This window comes from Gorilla gorilla, chromosome 1 (assembly GCF_029281585.2).
Source record: "Gorilla gorilla gorilla isolate KB3781 chromosome 1, NHGRI_mGorGor1-v2.1_pri, whole genome shotgun sequence".
Taxonomy (NCBI): Eukaryota; Metazoa; Chordata; class Mammalia; order Primates; family Hominidae; genus Gorilla; species Gorilla gorilla.
The window spans coordinates 114,282,584-114,298,115 of NC_073224.2; the positions used below are offsets into that span (position 1 = coordinate 114,282,584).

Consider the following 15,532-nt stretch of genomic DNA (forward strand, 5'->3'; position numbering starts at 1 on the left):
ACAATATTTAGGGCTAAACTGATGTTACTGGTGAACCAGTATCTGGAATGATTTCCATAACTCACTTAACTGGCACATTTATAATGTGGACTTTAAAAAATAATTATCAGGATGGCTACTCTGAAGCCAGGAGCTTAGGAAGTGTCACAGATGGTATATATTTGTATTCCTGCCTCATGTCCCTTTCCCTGAAGTGGCGTGTGGGGTATGAGGGATTACGGTGTATTTGTAGGTGGTGTCCCTGAAAGGCTATCAGGGGACTTCTGGTTCTGCTTCAGTTCTGTTTTGTGAAGACGGTCAAGTGATTTAAGGTCTCTTGCTTCAGCCATCCCACTTAGAAAGCAGTTGCTTTATAGTCCTTTGGGTATATACCCAGTAATGGGATGGCTGGCTCAAATGGTATTTCTAGTTCTAGATCCCTGAGGAATCGCCACACTGACTTCCACAATGGTTGAACTAGTTTACAGTCCCACCAACAGTGTAAAAGTGTTCCTATTTCTCCACATTCTCTCCAGCACCTGTTGTTTCCTGACTTTTTAATGATTGCCATTCTAACTGGTGTGAGTGGTATCTCATTGTGGTTTTGATTTGCATTTCTCTGATGGCCAGTGATGGTGAGCATTTTTTCATGTGTTTTTTGGCTGCATAAATGTCTTCTTTTGAGAAGTATATACCCAAAGGACTATAAATCATGCTGCTATAATGACACATGCACACATATGTTTATTGTGGCACTATTCACAATAGCAAAGACTTGGAACCAACCCAAATGTCCAACAATGATAGACTGGATTAAGAAAATGTGGCACATATACACCATGGAATACTATGCAGCCATAAAAAATGATGAGTTCATGTCCTTTGTAGGGACGTGGATGAAATTGGAAATCATCATTCTCAGTAAACTATCGCAAGAACAAAAAACCAAACACCGCATATTCTCACTCATAGGTGGGAATTGAACAATGAGATCACATGGACACAGGAAGGGGAACATCACACTCTGGGAACTGTTGTAGGGTGGGGGGAGGGGGGAGGGATAGCATTGGGAGATATACCTAATGCTAGATGACGAGTTAGTGGGTGCAGCGCACCAGCATGGCACATGTATACATATGTAACTAACCTGCACAATGTGCACATGTACCCTAAAACTTAAAGTATAATAATAAAAGAAAAAAAAGAAAAAAAAATAAAAGAAAGCAGTTGCTTGAGACTACTTCACTGTAAGCTCCTTTTTTTTAAAAAAATAAATGCAGATTTTATGATATTCCTGATCATTCTCTTTGCACTTAGTTTTAAGATGTTATTTGCAGTTGATTGGAGAGTGGTGATAAGTAAGCCATGATTTCTGGAATGCCAGGGCACTGTCCCCATGCATGGAAAACTGCACAAGAGCTTGTGTGTCTTGACATTCCCACATGTCAGGATGCCTTCATTTGCTAATGACAGAATACCCAACTCAGACTGGATTAAATAAAAGGGGATTTTCTTGCTTATTTAACTCTAGATTCAGTGGTAAATGGGTTTCTGGGTTGATTGGTTTGGGGCCTAACAATGTCTTCAAGGACTTGGTTTCTTTTCAACAGTCAGCTTTTGCCTTCCTGTGAGCTAGCATTGTTTCCCATGGGATTGCAAGGCAGCTGCATACAACTCATGCAGTTCTTCCTTTTCCATATCCAGAGAGGGGACGTCCTTTCAGACGCTGATTATTTTAGGTGTAAATTCCATGTCCCATCCCTAGAGTCAGGGGTAAACTCAGCGATTCCCAAATGAACTATCCTGAAGAAGATACGATGTAGTATTGAATAGCAGGAACATTTTTTATTTTTATAGAGATAGGGTCTCTTTCTGTAGCCCAAGCTGGAGTACTGTCTTAGTCTGTTTTTATGCTGCTGATAAAGACATACCCATGACTGGGCAATTTACAAATGAAAGAGGTTTAATTGGACTTACAGTTCCATGTGTCTGGGGAAGCCTCATAATCATGGCAGAAGGCAAGGAGGAGCAAGTCACGTCTTACATGGATGGCAGCAGGAAAAGAGAGCTTGTGCAGCAAAACTCCCCTCTTCAGACTTCCTGTCACAAGAACAGCATGGGAAAGACCTGCCCCCATGATTCAATTACTTCCCACTGGATCCCTCCCACGACACATGGAAATTCAAGATGAGATTTGGGTAGGGACACAACCAAACCATTCTGCCCTGGGCCCCTCCCAAATCTCATGTCCTCACATTTCAAAACCAATCATGTCTTCCCAACAGTCCCCCAAAGTCGTAACTCATTTCAGCATTAACTCAAAAGTCCAGTCCAAAGTCTCATTCAAGACATGGAAAGTCCCTTCCACCTGTGAGCCTGTAAAATCAAAAGCAAGTTAGTTACTTCCTAGATGCATTGCCGGTACAGGCGTTGAATAAATACAGTCATTCCAAATGGGAGACATTGGCCAAAACAAAGGGGCTATAGGCCCCCTGCAAGTCCAAAATCCAGCAGGACGGTTAAATCTTAAAGCTCCAATATGATCTCCTTTGACTCCATGTCTCACATCCAGGTTACACTGATGCAAGAGGTGGTTTCCCATGGTCTTGGGCAGCTCCACCCCTGTGACTTTGCAGGGTGTAGCCCCCCTCCTGGCCGCTTTCACAGGCTGCTGTTTAGTGTCTGCAGCTTTTCCAGGCACATGGTGCAAGCTGTCAGTGGATCTACCATTCTGGGGTCTGGAGGACAGTGGCCCACTTCTCACAACTCCACTAGGTAAGGACTCTGTGTAGGGGCTCTGACCCCACATTTCCCTTCCGCACTGCCCTAGCAGAGGTTCTCCATGAGGGCCCTGCCCCCTACAGCATACTTTTGCCTGGGCATCCAGGCATTTCCATACATCCTCTAAAATCTAGACAGGTTTCCAAACCTCAGTTCTTGACTTTTGTGCCCCTGCAGGCTCAACACTAGATGGAAGCTGCCAAGGCTTGGAGCTTCCACCCTCTCAAGCAACAGCCCAAGCTATATCTTGGGTCCTTTTAGTCGGGGCTGGAGTGGCTGGGACGCAGGGCATGGAGTCCCTAGGCTGCACACAGCATGGAGACCCTGGGCCTGGACCATGAAACCATTTTCTCCTAGGCTTCTGCGCCTGTGATGGGAGGGGCTGCTGTGAAGAGCTTTGACATGCCCTAGAGACATTTTCCCCATTGTCTTGGGGATTAACATGCGGCTTCTAGTTACTTATGCAAATTTCTGCAGCCAGCTTGAATTTCTCCTCAGAAAATGGGTTTTTCTTTTCTATCACATTGTCAGGCAGCAAATTTTCTGAACTTTTATGCTCTGCCTCCCTTATAAAACTGAATGCCTTTAACAGTACCCAAGTCACATCTCGAATGCTTTGCTGCTTAGAAATTTCTTCCACCAGATACCCTAAATCATCTCGCTGAAGTTTAAAGTTCCACAAATCTTTAGGGCAGGGGCAAAATGCTGCCAGTCTCTTTGCTAAAACGTAACAAGAGTCACCTTCGCTCCAGTCTCCGACAAGTTTCTCATCTCCATCTAAGACCACCTTAGCCTCAACTTTATTGTCCATATTGCCATCAGGTTTTTGGTCAAAGCCATTCAACAAGTCTCTAGGAAGTCCCAAACTTTCCCACATTTTTCTATCTTCTTCTGAGCCCTCCAAACCGTTCCAGCCTCTGCCTGTTACCCAGTTTCAAAGTCGCTTCCACATTTTTGGGTATCTTTTCAGCAGCCCCGACTCTACTGGTACCAATTTACTGTAGTAGTCTGTTTTCACACTACTGATAAAGACCACCCCAGACTCGGCAATTTACAAAAGAAAGAGGTTTAATTGAACTTACAGTTTCTCCTGGCTAGGGAAGCCTCACAGTCATGGCGGAAGGCAAGGAGGAGCAAGTCACGTCTTACGTAGGTGGCAGTAGGCAAAGAGGCTTGTGCAGGAAAACTCCCCCATATAATAACTATCAGATCTCTTGAGAGTTACTCACTGTCATGAAAGCAGCACCGGAAAGAACTGCCCCCATGATTCAATTACCTCCCACATGGTCCCTCTCACAGCACATGGACATTCAAGATGAGATTTGGATAGGGACACAGCCAAACCATATCAAGTACAATCTTGCCTCATTGTAGCCTCCACCTCCTGGGCTCAAATGATCATCCCACCTCAACCTCCCAAGTAGCTGGGACTACAGGTGTGTGCCACCACACTGGCTGTGTTTTAATTTATGTAGACATGATGTCTTGCTGTGTTGCCCAGGCTTGTCTGGAAGTCCTAGGCTTAAGGGATCCTCCTGCCTTGGCTTCCCAAAGCTCTGGATTACAGGTGTGAGCCACTGTACCTGGCTAGCAGGAAAATTTCTAAGAAATAGATATTGGTGCAATAACCACAAACCCAACCAGAGAGAGTTTTTCCATTTCCATTTTATAACCCATTTTTTTCCTTGACCTTGGAAAACTAGGGAACAGTTGGACTTAAGTAAGTAAATGTACTTTACTGTATAAGAATACTTCACTCTGACACACAGCATCTGCAACACACAAGTCAGCTCAGACTTCAGTAACTGCTATTAGTATTTCTATCATGAACCTCACAGATCCCTGGTGACCAGGCATTGCATAAGAAGAAACTTCACAAGAGATAGAGATTCACTGGGAAATATACCAGAATATGTCATAATGAATAACCTCTTTCCAATGCATATGGTGGGGATAATGATATGTAAATATTTTAATTTTTTGGACAATATTCTACAATTCATTTAGAACTTATATGGTATTATTGATGTAGGTTTCAAACTCACATATATGACTTAAAGTATATACTAATATGATAGAAATTCAAAGTCAGATAATTCTCATCTTTATATAGGAAGTAATTATGAAAGTTCTCAATTAACATTAATATAAGACCTAGAAAGTAAGTCTAGCTTGACTGTTGAAGTATAATAGTATTTAAATCCTTTACTGAAAGAAAATCCGCCACTTACCTATGATGAGTGGTTATATACATTTTGTACCTTTTATTATATAGCCTTGTCAGTTTAGAAAATTAAGAACATTATGATGTATTATTGGTTGAGTGGTAGCCCAAGCTACTCAAACAAGAAAATGATGGTTTGAGTGCACTTGATTTTGGACAGATAGTATCACTGAGAACTGCTTCCTTGTTTGTGCCAGAAAATGGGCTGGCGTTTGAGAAGATGTTTAAATATGAATGATTTTTTTTTTGATAAGTTATTTAGGGCAATTTTCCTACAAACTTTCCAGTTTAATTCGGAACTGAACAGTGGAATTCCAAAGCACAGCTCGAGAGGAACCCAATCTGCTTCTGTTGTGGCACCAGAGGTTTGCTTTGTTGCTGAATCTGTAGTTGCTTCCCCAATGACCATTTCAAATGACTCTGTACTCCCATTTACATCTGAGCCAGAAGCCAAATCAGGTTCTCCTCTCTCATCAGAAGCATCACTGAGTTTTCTATTTGCAAGTTGGATGGAAACATTCAACATGCTGACATATCCGCAGAGATGTTGTAAGTCCACTGTTCCTTAGTATCTGCAATGCTTTATCAACACCCATATTGACGCGAGTGAACTCTCCTTGTAGTTCTGTTTCATCAAATGGAAATGGGACATGGACAGTTTCTCCTATCCCATGAAGACCATGCCCCTGAATTAAAACTGCAGAATGTGTTAAAGCATCATTCAACATCGTGAGCACATTTGAGGTAGGAACTACTCCAGGATCATGACCCCAAGATGTTATTAGCAATCGATCATAACTCTGAAATATATCTGGCAGTTTTTGAGGTCTTGTACCTTTGGACAATAAAAGGGATGGTGGTCTTTGTCCAGTGATATGATAAATGTACAGTTTAAACCAGACAGAGCTGATTTCTGGGATAGCTGGTCCAATATGCTGAGGGGTGCAGCTGCTGATGGGCTGGATTTCATTGGTGAGGGGAGCCATGGAAACAAGCAGCGTGTAGTTTTTGTTTAGAACTCTGCTGCAAGTTGCAGGGTCCAGACCAAGAAGGCTTTCACAGTATAAGAGATCCAGAGGAAAACCATAATTGGGTTGGTCTGGCTGTGCAGTTTGCACAACTAGGTCTTTGTTATGATGCAGAAACAGTATTGTGTTTCTCAGAGTAAGTGCATGATCAGAATACCTCTGTGCTTCTCCTTCACCAGTGCTCTGAACTGGTGAAAGATATCCCATCATTAAGAAGGCAGTAAGACTGGAGTCAAACAGGAATGCGATGCGTTTCGTGTGTCCTGTAGACAGACTCAGGCTGCTTACACTGGCTGAGTCAGCTGGATCTTCTTGACTATTTGTATCACTATCAGTTGCCAATGAAGCTGATTTCTCAGGCACATTTCTCAGGCAAAGTGCGTATCTTGATGTCGTCTTCTGTGATATATCCAGCCTGCACCACCCACTACGCCTCTATGGCAATTTCCACTGGCTTTATTGGTAGAAGATCACGGGCTGTTTTCCTTCTGAAGAATTTTTTTGATGATCTACACTGATTCATAAGATCAATATACTGGTTTCTTCCTATGCCGAGAAGCCTTAGACAGTCAGCAGCAGTAAAATTGGGCAATGAATCATAACTTTTCTCACTGTTCATAATATTCTCCATAATCCCAGTATAATATGAAAATGGTGTTATCCTCAAGCCCTTCACCATAATATCCGATAGATGGTAAGGGTACAGCATGAGATGATCTTGGCTGTACTTTAGCAGTTCCTCATAGTATCTGCATTCATCTTTCTTGACATGTTTAAGTTATTTCTGTATCGTAACTGATTGCAGATACTGTACAGGTCAACCTGCTTTTCATATTCTCTCTGTGAATTTCCAAGATGACTGGGATTTTCTTCCTCCTCTGCCACCCTGAACAGCAAGACCAATACGTCCTGTATTTCCTCCTCTACAGCCTACTTGTGAAGACAAGGATGAAGACCTCCATGATGAGCCATCTCCACTTAATGACTGTCTCACATTGGCCGGCAACTTGTTCCAGGTGTAGTTGTGCCAGATGTGGAACTCCACATCTATGTTCAAGATGCAGCGGCCAGGGCCGGCGGCGGGGGCCACGACCGCTACCCACACTAGGCCTCCCGCCTGCCCACCCGCAGCCCGTCAGCGGAGCGCTGCGGGAGGCCCGGCGCCTCACAATGCAGAAAGCCCAGGCTGCCTCTTGGCCTGGGCTCCCTACAGTTGAGTGCGGCCCAGGCCAACCGAGCACTAGAGCAGCAGCGATGGGAGGCTGGGTCGCCTGAGCAGCTCGGAAGGCCCTTTTTAACTTTAGACGTTCTGTTTGATGAAGAGATACATAGGTTATCAACTTAGGCCAGGATCAAAAGGCCCTTCAATCATATGGAAGTGAAACGTAACCTCCTCCCACGAGGAAAAGGATTGACTCTCCCATTCAACCAGGATACATAGTCTTACTAAAAACTTAGAAAGAAGAATCCCCCAAGAATCAATTACAACCAAAATGGAAAGGACCCCTATCAGGCATTATTAAGCACCCCCACTGCTGTTAAACTTCAAAGTTAATTTTTTTTTTTTTTTTTTTTAGATGAAGTCTTGCTCTGTCACCCAGGCTGGAGTGCAATGGCTCGATCTCGGCTCACTGCAACCTCCACCTTCTGGGTTCAAGCAATTCTCCTGCCTCAGCCTCCTGAGTAGCTGGGATTACAGGCACGTGCCACCATGCTTGACTAATTTTTTTTTTTTTTTGTATTTTTAGTAGCGACAAGGTTTCACCATGTTGGCCAGGCTGGTCTCGAACTCCTGACCTTGTGAAATGCCTGCCTCAGCCTCCCAAAGTGCTGGGATTACAGGCATGAGCCACTATGCCCAGCCTCAAAGATCCTTTTTTTTTTTTTTTTTTCAGACGGAGTCTCACTGTGTCCCCAGGCTGGAGTGCAGTGGCGCGATCTCAACTCACTGCAAGCTCTACCTCCCGGGTTCACGCCATTCTCCTGCCTCACTCTCCCGAGTAGCTGGGACTACAGGCGCCCATCACCACTCCCGGCTAATTTTTTTGTATTTTCAGTAGAGACGGGATATCACCGTGTTAGCCAGGATGGTCTTGATCTCCTGACCTCATGATCCGCCCTCCTTGGTCTCCCAAAGTATTAGGATTACAGGCGTGAGCCACCGCCCCCGGCCCTCAAAGATTGTTATGAGTCCTCACAGATGTCAGAGGACGATGCTGTGACCTATATTTGCAAACGCCCAGAAGACTTAAAGCTATTGTTTTGCAAATGCACAGATAACAGTAATAACATGATGCTGTGGATGAGCATGAAAGTTTTTCTCTTACTCCTAATTATAATGTTTTCCCTCTTACTGCTTTGCCCTGCTGATGGAATTCAATAAAGGAATCTCTACCAGCAGACACTTGGTTTTTACCCTTCCTAGGACCTTTAACAGATATCTTTTTATTACTAATCTTTGCTCTTTGCTCGTTTAACCTCCTTGTAAAGTTTGTGTCTTCCAGATTACAATAATTCCATGTAAAGATGATGCTGGCACAAGGCTTTCAACCCATCCCCTCTTCTGACCCAGAAAATAAAGACATCTTACCTTTGGGCCTTTTAGAACAGGTATCCAGAGATTTTACCTCTCCAGTGCTAGGCAGGGTCTATGCCCATAACATCAGCAGGAAGCAGTTACAGAAGATGAACCTCCACCCTTCTGCAAGCCCCTTAAGATTAAGGAGCAGTATATAATCTCTGATGAGGAAATGAGGTAGGAGACCAGAAGGACTTATTTTCCAGTCACAACCCCATTGAACAGAGCAGGATCTGGTCAAAACAGGGTGCAGTGGAGAAGCCTGCTGAAACCAGCAGATGATGATGAAAGTGACCTCTAGTTGCCCTCACTGCTTATGCGCATAAAGACACTACCACTGGGACCATGGCCAGTTTACAAATGTCATGGCAACACACCTTGGCAATGGCCTGGAAGTTACTTTATATGGTTCTGGAAACTCCCTGCCCCTTTTCCAGAAAGTTCTGAATAACCTACCTCTTAATTGGCATGCAATTAAAAGTGGCTCTAAATACAACTAGCTAGTAGCCCACAGGCACCAACTCTGGGCACACTGCCTATGGGTTAGCCCTGCTCTGCAAGAAGCAGCACCAGTTCAATAAAAGTTGCTTTCTCTCACCAGCGGCGTATCCTTGAATTCTTTTCTGGGCAAAGCCAAGGAGACTACAGTCTGGGAGAAATTTCCCAGGCTACAAACCAGTTTTGGGGCTTGCCTGCCCTGTGTCACTATCATTGTTTCCTTGGATTTCACAGGAGTGTACATGTTTGAGACTGCTGCCCTGCTTATAGATCTGTTTCCCTGCAGGAAACAGGAATATCTTGCCTGTGGTTTCCAGAGTTGGAGATACATGTAGTTTCACTACCGAGTGCTAACATTTAATTTTGGAATCAAGTGATGCAATCAGACTGGTTGCTATCATTCTGTGGTATACATGTAGTGAACACATTTGTGACTGAGTTTCCTGCTTTTAGCTGGAGAAAGAAAGTTTTATAATTGTGATTTGTACAAAAAAAATGATAGGCAAGAGAATGTGTGTAAAATAAACTTTATTGTCAGAGGTTTCTAAACGCTCATCCTTCAAGGAAAACGGACATATGCTGAAGAGCTGATAAACAGTCTACAGCAGTGTTTTTCTAACTTAATCTTGATTACAAGTCCTTGCCATTTTCCTCCAGCTGCTGTTGACTCCAGTTATATATAGGTTGGGGGAAAGGGGATTATCTATGGATATAGGCATCACTGTCTCTTGGGCAGTTATCACATTTGCAGGCTGAAGGGATGTGATTTTTACAATCAAACTATCCATTTGGAATACAAATCTGGAGTGGCTGTAAAATTTGCTTCTCGGAGATGGAGCTTTCAAATTTGGACTTTCAATTGTTCTGTTGTTTTAGTTCTTCTCGTCAACTGGGGAACTGTTTGTGACTAAGCTTTGTTAAAAGTAGAGAAGAGCTTTTCATAGTTCCAACATCAGTTGTTACCTGAAACAAACAAAAACACACACACATATACAATGAAACAATAATCTTTGGTGAGGTCTTGCTGATACCTAACTGAGGCTGGAGTGAGAGCTAAGTGGTGATACAGGCCAGGTGCAAACTGAGTGCAGCTAAGTGGATAATCTCTGGTGGTGAACTACAGTCTAGAAGAAGATAGTAATAATAGATAGAAAAGAAAGTCTCCTGAAATGAACTAGCTGGCCTGTGGTGTAGGACACAGGACCCCAGCCACCTTATGATTCTAAAAGCCTTGCTCAAAGCCGCTGCAGATGAGTTAGCTAGGTCTCTACCACCTCCTCAGCATCAATTGACTTTCCATAATACTCCTCTGGAGAGAAACAAAGGTCTTTCACGCCTCCCAGGAAGGGATTTGCTTAGCCTCAAATGTGCACATTCAGAAATAGCTTGTCATAAGAAAGAGAGGATAGTTTGCAGAGAAATAACCCTCCTAAGTCCACATCCTATTCCTTTTAAATAAGAGAGTGGTGCCAAGAGAAGAGCCCTAGAAAGTCAAAGCCAACAGGGTGCTCAGATACCACCCAAGTACAGTTCCATCTTTGGCCGTAAGGAGACAATGGTGTCAAGAGGCTAAGGGCATATGATCTGTAGGTGAAAAACCTGGGATGAGAATCAAGGCCTCAAACTTTTTCCACTACATCACAGATTTAGGAGCAGTTAGAGGGAAGGCTTCAATCTGTAGAACACTAACAGGCTCTAGAGATTATTGGGTCATGGTGGCTGGGACAGAAATAAGGATTCACAGAAAGATGTTTATAGTCAATGTTCTTTTACAGTAAATGTTCTTTTGAGATTTTGCTTGATAAAAAGGTTGAGCAGAAGTGAAAAAAATTTTTTTCTTTTTTTCTTTCTTTTTCTTTTCTTTTTGCTTTTTTTTTTTTTTTTTTTTTGAAACAGTTTCGCTCTTGTTGCCCAGGCTGGAGTGCAATGGTGCAATCTTCGCTCACCACAACCTCCACCCCCAGGGTTCAAGCAATTCTGCCTCAGCCTCCCAAGTAGCTGTGATCACAGGCAGGCACCACCACGCCCAGTTAATTTTTTTTTTTTTTTTTTTTGTATTTTTAGTAGAGATGGGGTTCCTCCACGTTGGTCAGGCTGATCTCAAACTCCCAACCTCAGGTGATCCTCCCAAAGTGCTGGGATTACAGGCTCAAGCCACCAAGCCTGGCCAAAAGTAAAATTTTCTAATTGCAATTCTGAACAAGTTATGGGTTGTGAAATCAATAGTGGACTGCTTGCTACTACAGGCTTTATTTAAATACTAGGAAGGTTGGATTACACATAATGAAAGATTTTTTAAAAACCCATCACAAAGAATTGTATATTTCTCACTGCATCTTGTGGTCAGATAAGTTTGAGAAACTGCTCTACATAGGCAAATTATAGGTTCAATCTATCCATCTATCTCTTTTTGTCTTCTCTTTTTTCCATGCTATGCAAACAAAACCATGGCGAGAGGAAGGAAAATTCCATCAGTGGGTGGTGTTAAGCCTTTTCTATGAGGTAGCTGCACATTTGGGACACTTCTATGCTGGTGACTTGACATTCTAACAGATAGATGGTCCTTTTCATCTCTAGCCACATGTGAAAATTACTTGGGAGCTTTTTAAGACTACTAGTGGCTTCCACCCACCTGGAAGCATTTAAATCAGAATCTCTAGGTGTAGAGTCTGGGCACTTGTGTTAGTTAAAACCTCACCAGGCTTTATAATATGACAGAATGGTTTAAAGCTACTGAGTAGACCCACCCTATTTCCCACCATTCTCTTTGTTTCTCTTTCACCATAGGCTTCTTTCCCATGAGAAAGTAAAGATTTTAGTCTCTCTTTCCACAGTCCGAAGTAAATCACTATCTTTCTCAACTGGACTTCCAAGGCAAAGATTTCTTTCCATTTATCTATCTGGAGTTTTACAAAGTTGGCCTCTGGATTCCCTTTTCCCAAAGCTAATTCACCACAAAGGCACCCCTCAAGTCAAGGAGCTGGACTTTCATACACCTGCACCTGTCAATCATGGGTAAATACTTCGCAGGCAAGGTTGCTGGGTGCTGTGGGATTGACATAAACTCCCAGGTATTGCCAGCTCTGAGCCTCAGGCAAGCTTGTGACTAAATGACTCCAGTAGTCTGAGGACAGTCCTTACGCAGAAGGGTCTTTGGAAGCAAAAGCAGACATAGGCATGAGAGGGTAGAAAAAAAAAAAAATCCCATGTGATCTTGGCTTATACCTAACAGAACTTGTGCAAGAATGGATATTAAGGTGGGTATTGTACACAGCAGAGCTTAGTAAATACCAAGTCTGGAGTTTAAGGGATAGGCTGAAGAGATTTTGCAGGTTTGTAAACATTTTTGCCAATTTGAACATACTTTTGTTTGCGTTTGGTTTTTCTCCTCAGTGGTAAGAGCTAGGAACAATAAGGTAGCTAGGATATTATATTTTCAATCAATAAATTTGTATTTTGCCAAGGACCAAGATGAACTATGACGATTTCAATTTTTTAGTTCTTTATTTTCATCAGCTTGAAAATTAGGACTTTTGCTCCTTTTTTGGCTTATGGCACCTTTTTGGTTTTCACACTTTCTCAAAGACCAGTAAGTTAGAATCTAAATTATGATTGCTTATTCTATCAGTACCCTAGGGGAAAGTTGATTTAATCTTGACAAAATGTATTCAATTAAAACAATTGTTTTCTTTCTTCTTTCTTTCTTTTTTTTTTTTTTTCTTGAGAGGGAGTCTTGCTCTGTCACCCAGGCTAGAGTGCAGTGGCGCAATCTTGGGTCACTGCAACCTCCGCCTCCCAGGTTGAAATGATTCTCCTGCCTCAGCCTCCTGAGTAGCTGGGACTACAGGTGCATGTCACCACGCCTAGCTAATTTTTGTATTTTTAGTAGAGATGGGGTTTCACCACGTTGTTCTCTTAAATCTTTTCACCTTTTAAGTTTGTCCTTCTCTTCTCCAATTTGCAATAGTGGAGTGTGGCTTGCACCGAAAAACTATATTTCTCAGAGCTACTTATTCCTGGAGCCTGGCAGTCTGGGGGCCTGGAGGGGGTGCGTCTAGAAAGCAGCCCTGTGTAAGTTGAGAATAACTATGACAATTGTGGGTTATAAAGTTTTGAGCAGCTCTGGCTTCCCCGTCCTCTTTTGTTTCTACAGTGGAGTATGACAAGAGAAGGGACCCATCTGAGAGTGACTTCATATTGTGGATTTTCACCGCTTACCTCTAGAAACTTGATTCAGGCAAGTCGGGGGAGTCTCCGGTGTTCTCTGAGAACTCTGTTGTCATTATACAGCTGGACGATGGAATCTATGATGTGCCTGTAGAGTTTAGAGGTGCATGCTGTTCCAGGAAATAATTACAATTTAGGCAAATTATACACGTTTGCTTAAGAGAATGCTTTCTGCATATTTCATGTTCTTCCTCTCTATCTTAGTCTAGGGAGAAAACCATGGGGACTCAGGGCTGGAACTTTAGTGCGATGGGGCAGAAGCTTAATTTTCACATGATTCTTAACAAACTCCAGCACATCACATGTATTATCATGTCCAATGGCTGCAATATGAAGGAGGCTTTTCCAAAATAGTTACTGCTTTGGTATGGGAAGGGACCTGGTTGCGGTTCTTCCGGCCCAGCACAATGTTATGAAATGATGGCCTCTGTGTGAGAACAATCTAAGAGGAGGGGGGTTGGAGAGAACCACCTTGGGGTGGTAGAATGAAGAGTAACCGAGACATAAGGGAAGCTGATGAGTATGGCAGCAGAGGAGACTCTCATTCTGCTACATGAGGTGCTCAGAAACCTGGGTTCTACTGAATGCCAATCACATAAGAAGCAGAGAGACAGCAGGCAGTGTACAGCAGCAGACAGAAGACAGCCTAGGAATCACAAGAATGATTTTAGAGGTAGATACCTCTAAGATGGAGGCAAATCTTTAAGCCTATTTATTTACCTATAAATAGAAACGATAGTAGCTGCCCTACCTCTCTAGCTGGGACATTTGTAATGAATAAGTGAAGTAAAGTATGTCAAAGTGCTTGAAATCTATAAAACTCTGCCCCAGTCACATGCCTTTAGAAAAATACATATTGCCAGAAGCAGACTGACTTGGGCCTCTCCCACCATTTTCTTCATCAAAGCTGCTGAGATGACGTTCCAGCTTTTCTCACAGGCAGTTGTTGATGAAAAGGGTTTCCTTCAGGTGCTACCGCTGTCTCTGGATCTCATCTTCTGCAGCCATTCCACCAGGACATGGAATGAGATGGGAAATGAAGAATGCTGATCACTAAAGGGGTAGTCAGGGGCCTCTCATCAAGATCCCTGCCTTTCACCATTCTTTTGCCAACTTCATCTTCTCATCAGGGAACATAAGGCAACTTTCTTTAAGAGCTTTTAAGGTTTCAAACAAAGCATGGCCAAGTGCTAAGCAAACTCCACAGGGATGCCTCCCATATGGAGATACGGGAAGTATAAGGCAGGTTGACAGGAGGTGGAAAAACACTGAAGGTCTCTGAATAGGGCTTTTCTAGCACTAGGAAAGATATGACCACCTCCTTGAGATGACTTATAGGTACTAGGGAATATCTTCCTCTCTACAAAACATCTCTCCTGAGCATCTTTTTTTTGTTGTTGTTGTTTTTTGACAGTCTCATTCTGTCACTCAAGCTGGAGTGCAGAGGCACCATCTTGGCTCACTGCAAACTCCATCTCCCAGGTTCAAAGGATTCTCATGCCTCAGCCTCCCAAGTGGCTGAGACTGCAGGCGTGCACCACTATGCTTGGCTAATTTTTGCATTTTTAGTAGAGACAGGGTTTCAGCATGTTGGCCAGGCTGGTCTCAAACTCCTGACCTCAAGTGATCCACCCACCTAGGCCTCGCAAAGGGCTGGGATTATAGGTGTGAGCCACCGTGCCCAGCCCTGAACATCTTTAACAGATGGTAAAGACCTTCTTCTGCACCTTATTGTGAAATTGGAAAGAGAAATAAGGATGCCTTTGTCAGAGGATGGTATGAGTAATAAAAGCCACATACTTACACCCATCACTGACAAAATGACAAGCCTAATATGGCTTATATTACTATGAAAGCTCAATGAGTGAATTAATATAATCTCTTTCTATTGCATAGAAGAGTATATAAAGCATATAGTCCCCTAACAATCCAAACTTTTGCCCCCAAAGTAAAGTCAAACATTCAAGTAAGGGAGAGGAGATATAGGTCAAGGTTTTAATCTATACACACACCAGCGAGGTTACCAACCTAAAGGGCTCTTATATACCTAAAGAAGCTCCAATGGCTAGCGTGGAGTTATTCTGGGAAGAGGGCATGCTGGTGGCATTGCTGTTAGATTCATCCTTTTCTCCAGCAGATAGCCTCGTTGTTTATTTAGATTGAATTACAACACTGAGACTAAACTAACAGAGATCTTAAAACTACCTTGGTGCTGCA

The 15,532-nt window shown here is 43.0% G+C and overlaps 1 long non-coding RNA gene and 1 pseudogene across 1 annotated transcript; both read right to left on the reverse strand.

Moving 5' to 3' along the window:
• Positions 1-5,040: 5,040 nt before the first annotated feature.
• LOC101133921 (protein FAM91A1-like) lies at positions 5,041-9,060 on the reverse strand (annotated as a pseudogene).
• Positions 9,061-9,599: 539 nt separating this feature from the next.
• LOC134756704 (uncharacterized) lies at positions 9,600-13,727 on the reverse strand. The gene is made up of 2 exons (XR_010129790.1): positions 13,307-13,727; positions 9,600-10,051 (listed from the first exon to the last, which is right to left on the reverse strand). It is a non-coding gene; the product is annotated as an uncharacterized lncRNA (long non-coding RNA).
• Positions 13,728-15,532: the final 1,805 nt, after the last annotated feature.